At 38.3% G+C, this 9,220-nt stretch overlaps 1 protein-coding gene across 1 annotated transcript in view; it reads left to right on the top strand.

The window, feature by feature from the left end:
• LOC107593733 (probable assembly chaperone of rpl4) overlaps positions 1-6,001 on the top strand; it is a 77,295-nt gene extending 71,294 nt beyond the window's left edge. The window contains exon 7 of the mRNA XM_016283587.1: positions 5,946-6,001. The gene's annotated coding sequence lies outside the window, so the exon portion shown is untranslated. The remainder of the gene's footprint in view (positions 1-5,945) is intronic.
• Positions 6,002-9,220: the final 3,219 nt, after the last annotated feature.

Raw genomic sequence — 9,220 nt, 5'->3', positions numbered from 1 at the left:
GCATACTTGCGAAGGCCCCGCGGCCAGCTGTGTGCCCGTGCGTCCGTACCGAGTGTTCCCTCGGGCAGGGCGAAGAACAACTGGCAGTGAGAGGTGGGGGGCGAGTTGCGACAAGCGCCGGGAGCGCAGACCACCTTGTCGTTTGATGTACGCAACGGTCGCTGTGTTGTCCGTGCAGACTAGTACATGCTTGCCTCGTAAGCGCCCTTTGAGACGGCTCAGGCCAAGGTGCACTACCAGCAACTCGAGGCAGTTGATGTGCCAGTGCTGTTGGGGCCCCATCCAGACCCCTGGCACTGCAAGCCCGTTGTATGTGGCCCCCCAGGCAGTGGTTGAGGCATCCGTGCGATCTGGGCAGTGGCACGGGCACTCCGCCCCCTTGCAGGTAACGGAGTCTGGTCTGCAACTCCGAAATGGTCATACACCCGCAATGGGAGCATGAGTCATCCACGAAAGTCACCTCAGCATGCTTCATGGTGATACATTGTGATACATACACGCTCGGGTGATACATTGTCTATAGCAAGACCCACATCGTCTTTACAAAGACGTAACGTCAATTTTGCCACGCAACGACGTCTTTAAAAAGACGCTCCCGAAATTGCTCTTTTAGGGGAAAAAGCTCTTTTAGCGTGCTGAGGCGCACAGGGGAGATGATCATCTGCAACAAAAACAGGGGGTAGTGCAGCCTGATGTGTGCAACCCACTCGACACGGGAAACCACCACCGCTGAAGCACCGTACCGCCAACAGGAAGAGCTCTCCAAGAGCGCGCTGAACTCATTCAGTCTTCTTCTCTCAGTAGATTAGTCAGGAGCAGAATGATGTGATCGCTCGGCTCCGAAGTGAAAAGCTGAATATGCGCTGCATCTGCTGCCTACTTATGCTCACGCTGTGATCAGCGGCAGCTGGATGCAATAATCGCATGCCAATGTGCATTGGGTCGTTTAGTTTACACTCGAAGTAGATTGGTCTCTCTAAGAGAGATCCCAATTCGTTGGTCATCCGACGTGACGTCGAGAGTGACCGACTGAAAGGGAACACTTATTATTATTGTTGAAAACAGTTGTATTGCTTTATATATTTGTGGCAATGGTGCTAAAAAAAATTTTTTTAAATCTGATGAAAAGTAAGTTCAAAGAAATAGTTTATTTGAAATAGAAATCTTTTTGTAATATTATTAATTTAAAACAGTATCTTTTTGTAATATTAAAAGTTTTTACTGTAACATTTTAATTCATCCTTGATCTCTCTCCCTTTTTATCTCTGTGTGTGTAAACATGTTTTATGCTGAATAAAATTGTTAATATACTGTAAATCATGTAAATTGTTTTACACAAGTATGATTTCACTCTCATTTTGTCCTAAAGCCAGGCTATATTACAAAGCATGGTGTGGTCAGAAATGCTTCTGATGACCAGCATCTCAGCAGGAGTAAGATGAATAGAGAAGGGTCTTTATTTCATGTTGAAAGTAATTTTTTTTTGTAGGGCAGCAGATGGGACTTGAGCACAGCACTGACAAAACATTAGCAATCAATCCCTTGTGATTGTTGCATCTTATAGCGGTTTATATTCTCGATTGGGATCGAATTCAGCACTCCCCTAAAATTATGCGAGGTAAAATCACACTCCTCCAATGAAGTCTTTATCACCAGGGAAACAGAGCCAGCTCATTCAGTTTGGAAAATTCTGTAATTAGAGGCAGAAAATCTCAGGAAGAACCCATAATCTTTCCTAAAGATGAGATTATCAAGGAGTCATCACCACCTGACATCCGAGCAGATGTGCGCTCAGCATTGCCAGCAGGGCAGAATATGCCATTGCTCAGTGTTGACTGATGATAGATAGCATTGAGAGGAGGTTAATTGTCTGTCAGCGTGTTTATAGAGGATCAAAGTAGCAACATTAGTGCCATTCAACACTCTTCACAAAAGGATTATTACATGTATCATGATGTTCTCTCCGCTCGTAACGGCTGAAGTGTGCATGATTGGCTGCATTTTAGAGTTTACATCATATGTTTCTGAGTTTTCAGTTTGTGTTCATCTGCTTTCTCTGCTGGCGCACTTATGAAAAGAGAAAAGACTCATGTTAACACTCTAACGTGACGTATTACAGAATCAGATTTTTGATGTGATCCACTTAAACAAAAAGTTCAAAAAGATTGATTTGTAGGAATCCGTCAGACTTCCCAGCACTACAGGGACCTGAGAACTGTGTTTCACATATGCATTATTAAAAACAACTCTCAGACTGTCCGCTCCTGCAGACAACTCTTAGGAATACTGCCTGCTCATGCTTACAAATCATAAATTTAGTCCGGCGCCTCAGCAAATCTAATCAGATCCTGGGGGGATGCAGAACTCTGTCATAGAATATTGTATTCTGTTTGTTGCTCGCTCTCTCTCTCTTATCTGGAAAATGTTAAGTTTGCAGGACTTTCCTTGTTTATTATGAATCAGTCTCCCAAATCATGATGTGATCATTGTTGCAGAACTTAGTTGTCATAGAGCAGTGTGCACTTAGCAGCAAGGTTAATGTCAGGCACTCTAGACGCTTGCTCAAAACAAAGTTGTTGTAAAACACTTTTGGCTCTTTGAGTATCTAAATTTTCTTTTCCCTTTTAGTGGCCTAGGATAATTATGCTAATTCTTATTTTGCCGACTCCCCCTCTTTGAAGATCAAGACTGATTCTTAAAATGCCAAGATCTGATTTACCAAAAAAAGTGACTCTGAACCAGTTCTTTTTAATGAATCAAAAACATGTGGTGCAACAAATGTAGGGTTTTTCTCAAATGGAAGACTGCTTTTTCTAGGAGGATGCGTCCTTAAAACGCTAGAATGAGACAGTCCAGAAATTGAGCATGGCTACGTCAGAAATGGTTTCACCTCCACGGTCAAGGCACGAAAATACTATTAAAAAAATAATTTGTAGAATACTTTATATTTAAAAATTTTTATATGAACTGACTTTCTATTAAAGCAGTGCAGGTAAAGACAACCGTCTTTGGTCTCCCAGTGGCTTACAGGATACGCCTGATTCATTCTTCAAAACAAGGCTGAATGAAGGACGCAATACAAAGACTGCCTACTAAAGATGCTTCAAATTGAAATGTCCTTCGATGGAGCTTTATGATGTGACAGCCTGGATATACATCCTTCCTTTTGAGAAGCACTCTTAGTCTGATTTATAAAGGACTCTTTTGAACTTGTCTTTTACGTTGATCCAAACAAAACAAAATCAGAAGTTACCATATGAATTAGTATGATAAATCTGTAAATTAATCTCTTAAAGTGCTTTCTGAATCACCATTAAGTTATCATTACTTCCAGTAGTCTATAATATGTTACAGAATTGGAACTGGATAACTTGCATATAGCGAAATGAAATGGAATCAGATCGGAATCATGTCAAATCAGGAAATCCATAACCAGTCCTAAGCACAAAATGATCATATGGCTTCAGAAGATTTGGAATATATCTCAAGAGTCATATGAACCACTTTTATGGTCTTTCTTGCCACTTTTAAAGCTTGACAATATTTAGTCTCCATTCACTTTCATATTATGCAAACAAAACTCATTCTTTGAGACCCTTTAAAGCTTTGCACATTATGTAGATGAAATCAAAAGGTATTACTTTTCCACAGTTTCTTCAGAGGTTTATTTTCTTTTAAACCTCTCTTGAGCCTCTTCATCAGATAGACTGCGTTAACGTAGACACTGCCAGGGGCTGTACACCTCCACAGGGGCTCAGGCACATTACCAACTCCTGGTCCGCCAGCTGCTGTCAGACATCCGTAATCGTATATATGTATCTAAGAGATGTTCAAGCAGATTTATGCATTCAATTTGAACAACTTAAATGGAGAATCCCACATAGCCCACAGCAGTTTTCCTCTGGGCCGAGCATTTGACTTTTATCTGTTGCTGAGAGCTTCAAGTCAGCATCAGGGAGTGATATGCAGCTAAGGAGCGAGAGCGAACACGAGCATCAATCCCTAAAGTAATTATCTCAGCTCCTCCTCATTCCAAAAGGCTAAATATAAGAGAAGTTTTTAGCTCCCAGTGGCAGCCATGTTGCCTTTGATAAACGGTGCAACTATAAAATTCGGGTGCAAAAGCGAGTATGTGTGTTTTAGAGTATTCTGCGTTCACACAGCCTGGCTAGGAGTATAAATTCTCCTGCGTGCAGTCTGTCTTTCTGCCATGCACAGTCTCTTGCACGCACACACAAAAGCAGATACAGATAGGTGGGCGATTCTGGTTGTGCTAGATTGGAATTGTCAGAGGTGTCACATTAAATGTGCTATTATTAAGTCCAGGCTGAATTTTATGGCCTTGCAGGATCGTAAATTGGTCGGCCAGTCCCTTAAATTACGTATCCATCGAGCGATGTGCTCTATCCGTCCTCACTATTCTCCTGCTTTACTTTCTCTTTCTGGCTTTCTCTTTCTTTTTCCCCCTCCCTTTCAGCGTGTACATATACGAGAGCTTGATCTTGACTCTGTGACTCTGGTTGAAATGGATGGCGTGAGTGTGACAGGATGAGAAGAGAGCGGGATGCTGAGAGTGGCTGACATTGGAGTTCACAGAGTCATTAGGGGTCACTGTGGCCCTTGGCCAAAGCTGTGACCCTCCTGAGGGAATAACAAGAGATCCTGTCTCAGTATATCGATTAGGAGAAAGTTACAAGGAGCTTTTAGTGCGTTTTAAAAGTTGGGGAGTCTAAAAAATCACACTCTGTAGCAGATCTGAAAGTTTCTGAAATGTTTAAATGTTTTTTTGTGGAGAAAAAAATCTGCTCTTACTATTGTGAATAAGAAAATCAATGTACAATACAGAATTAAGTGTTGGCTTGGGTGACATTGTACGGACACAATTCATAAGCGCTGTACAGTTGTTTGCAGCTCTCATCTGTATTTTATTCTTTGAAGCTCAAGGACTTTGAAATTGAAATGTTTAAATGTTTTTTTGTGGAGAAAAAAATCTGCTCTTACTATTGTGAATAAGAAAATCAATGTACAATACAGAATTAAGTGTTGGCTTGGGTGACATTGTACGGACACAGCTGTACAGTTGTTTGCAGCTCTCATCTGTATTTGATTCTTTGAAGCTCAAGGACTTTGAAATGAAGTGTCTTTATGGCCAATATTTCACTTTAACTGACCTTGTCTATCAACTCTTGATCTGATGTATTGATGACGCTTAATTAAAACACACTCTGGGTGAATGGGTTAAGCTGATAGGCAGAGGTGGACGGCAGATAGATCAATAACACAGATCAGGGAAATTAAGATCTCAGGCTCTCAAAGGAGAGATAAAGATGGTGTTTAACAAATTAACATAAGAACTGAGGTGATAAAGCAGTAAAAAAATCATTAAATTATAAGCACTTTTCTCTCTCGTGAGAGCCATCCAGCAGAGCACAGTCAACACTTAATTAAAGTTCGGGGAAAAGACTGCTGCTGACCATAAGCCAAACATAAATCGACTTTACTGATCCAGTACTACACTAGACTGTAATTCAGATTATTGGGAAATCTCAGAAAACGTACTGTGAGATTGACCCCAAAATAATTGCATTTTTTTTAATTAAGCCTATTTTTAGGACCATTAACATTATTTGCACCGTGACACACAATTCTCATTTCCATAATGCAAAAAAGATATATTTATTTAAATTTCAATTTAAAGGCTGTATAAGAAATGCCACCATTACGTATAATTTATGCTAGTTTAATGAAAATCAGTATTAAAAATAATAGGAAATGCTAGATGCATGCAAAGTGATGTGCTTAATGACATCTAAATAATGTCACAATGTAATTTCTTTTAATGCAAGTCAAATGTCTCTTAACTTTTGAGAAGTTGTGGAATTATTAGGAATTGAAAAAGTTGCATGTCACATTGCAGTGCATGAAGAGCTGTTTTCTTTTTCCAGATGGCCACAGAGGTGTTGGAGGATCTTCTGGAGGAGGATGACGAGGTTGTGGAGGTTTGTGTTTAGTTTATTATATTTTTTAAATGGTAGAAGTGCTGTTACTCATTTCACAAGTTAGCCAGTTATAAAAAAAATTGGATTAATCGAAATAAGTCATGCCAGACTAAGATGACAGAATGTTAAAAAAGAAAATAAATCACTTGCTTTTAACATTTAAGGTGTTTGTTTCCTGTTGTTGTGGTTGTGTATTATCAGGCGCATCCTACCAGCTCCTCCTGGATGTTTGACACCAGCATTTGATCCATTGCTCACTGTCTTAGACAACTGGATTAATAATATATGGCATTGTATCCTGCTGAAACAGTAGTCTGTTTGTGTAATATTAAAATTAGTTTGATGATCTGAATCTTTTAAGTGTGACAAATATGCAAAAAATTCAAAGAACAGGAAGGGGGCAAAAACCTTTTCACACCACTGTATATATATTGATGTGTGTGTGTGTGTGTGTGTGTGTGTGTAATCAACATACTAATGTACAATCCCAATCTAAACTAAAATCTGTTTGTTGCACATTATTCACATTTTAATAAACCAGTCAGGAAAAGGTTGTAATAATCAGAAAATTTGTATATAGTGCAAAAATAGTCAACATTTTGTAATAGTAATAATATTTGTAATAGTATTACCTGCATTTGAAAGCAAAGCTTTAATTTTTGTTAAACAACAGACACAACTTACCCCAAAAACAATTTGGTTTTATAAAACAAAACAAAATATTATTATAAATTGTCAATAATTATTAGCAATTTTTTAGCCAGATAATCAACATTTTTATACACTGTTTAAACCTATAAATACAATATACATGTATAAAAAACATTTTTTTTATAATATTATATCTATTTTTTATTTTATATATTCATTTATGTATATGTATTTTATTCTCTTTCTGTTTCATGTGTGGTATCTGTTGGGATGGCTGTTTTATTTGCAGCTGGACAAACAAGACTTGACAAGCAACGGTGTGAACTTCAGAATATCAGCTTGGACGTACCTTAGCAAGGCTAAAAAGTATTAGCAATTTTTTAGCCAGATAATCAACATTTTTATACACTGTTTAAACCTATAAATACAATATACATGTATAAAAAACATTTTTTTATAATATTATATCTATTTTTTATTTTATATATTCATTTATGTATATGTATTTTATTCTCTTTCTGTTTCATGTGTGGTATCTGTTGGGATGGCTGTTTTATTTGCAGCTGGACAAACAAGACTTGACAAGCAACGGTGTGAACTTCAGAATATCAGCTTGGACGTACCTTAGCAAGGCTAAAAAGGTACAGCTCACACACACACATACACACACTGTTCTTTTGGAAATGATGAGGCCATCTGATTTCATCTTGGCGTAGTTTTCATTCTCCCCCACATACAGTGCACACACACACACACGCATTTTCTACCTGACTGATTTCTCTACTCCTCCCTTGGTCCCTTCTCATTTTTTCCATCTGTCATGGCTCTCTTAGCATGCCGTCAGCTCTTTTTCTACTGTGAAATTCCTCAAACTCTGCTGGTGTCCGAGTGCTATAGAAATGGAAAATGAAAGCCAAAGTTTGAAAGAAAACGAGAGCGGGAATATATCTACAGCGGATCTAAAATATTCATAATTAATTATAACTAGTTATGGTTAATTATTCATATTTCCCATGAGCTGATTCGTTACATACATAAATATTCCTTATATCTCAAATGGGGACTTATTTTGAAATATATAATAATTACATTGTTAGCTGTTGCCCAACTGCTGTTGATTGCAACTCCAAAAAGTGTTTCCATATATTTTTGAATCTTCAGTTTCATGCCTCTGCTTTAGTGATCATTAGCAAGTTGTTGTGAAATTGATGGCTCCTGAGCTAATCTCTTGATTACAACCTCGATTTTTCTCCTGAATCGATTGATTTCCTCTGCTCCTCTGACTTAATTAGCTTGTGGCAACTCTGCCTGCTGCAGATTCGTTTTCTGTGTCTGTGCTCATATTGCCTTTTTCTACCTTCATCCCATCTTTCTCTTGCGTCCTTACTCTCCGCTTGTTCCTCCGTCTCACTCTATGACTTCAGGCAGAGTTCAGATTCCACTTTAGCCGCTATTCACCATTGATTTTCTGCCTTCTGCTCAATGTCCAGTTCTTTACACGTTTATCCCTCAATATACCCACCTCTCCTCCCCCTCCATACCTCACTACCTCTCTTTTATCGTTCTTCCACTCGTGCCATTCCTCACTACCTGTCTTTACTCCCTCGATTCCTTGCAAACTCTCTTTTCTTCTTCTTTTGCTCAGTACTTTTTTGTGTTTGGTCCTGTTTATACTTACACTTATCTGTCTTGCTGTTTCGATCACAAGTGGTCAGCTGAGATTTATTGCTGCTTATTCCTGGTGTTAAAGGATTAGTTCACCCAAAATCGAAATTGTATCCCCCTTATGTTGTTCCAGGTCTTCATGATTTTTTCTCTGTCCATGGAACACAGAACATTTTATATAATATCTTGCTCACTCTTTTCAATGCAAATACAATGAATGAGTCTTTCAAGCTTTAAAAAGTATGTGAAAGAACCATAAAGGGATCAGTAATGTGGTCTATGTAATTCATGGTCCATATTCTAAGTCCTGATAGCTTTTTGTGAGGAACAGACCAAAATGTATTAGATATTTTTCCATTTTTCAGATGATGTCAGTGTGGAAGTTGTAGCTCAGGATTAAGATCAGTTCAGTTCATTAACAAATCATTTTGATTTTGGGAATTCATTGAAATAATCTGACTCAAGAATTTTGCTTTTTGAAAAAAGGAAAGTCATATACAGGTCCATCTCAATAAATTAGAATGTCATGGAAAAGTTCATTTATTTCAGTAATTCAACTCAAATTGTGAAACTCGTGTATTAAATCAATTTAATGGACACAGACTGCAGTTGTTTAAGTCTTTGGTTCTTTTAATTGTGACGATTTTGGCTCACATTTATCAAAACCCACCAATTCACTATCTCAACAAATTAGAATACTTCATAAGACCAATAAAAAAAATTTTTTTAGTGAATTGTTGGCCTTCTGAAAAGTATGTTAATTTACTGTACATGTACTCAATACTTGGTAGGGGCTCTTTTTGCTTTAATTACTGCCTCAATTCGGTGTGGCATGGAGGTGATCAGTTTGTGGCACTGCTGAGGTGGTATGGAAGCCCAGGTTTCTTTGACAGTGGCCTTCAGCT

The sequence above is a fragment of the Sinocyclocheilus grahami genome, unplaced genomic scaffold (genome assembly GCF_001515645.1).
Source record: "Sinocyclocheilus grahami isolate Dianchi unplaced genomic scaffold, SAMN03320097.WGS_v1.1 scaffold175.1, whole genome shotgun sequence".
NCBI lineage: Eukaryota > Metazoa > Chordata > Actinopteri > Cypriniformes > Cyprinidae > Sinocyclocheilus > Sinocyclocheilus grahami.
Note: the sequence above shows the minus strand (reverse complement) of the source record. Positions and strands in the feature narration are given on the sequence as shown.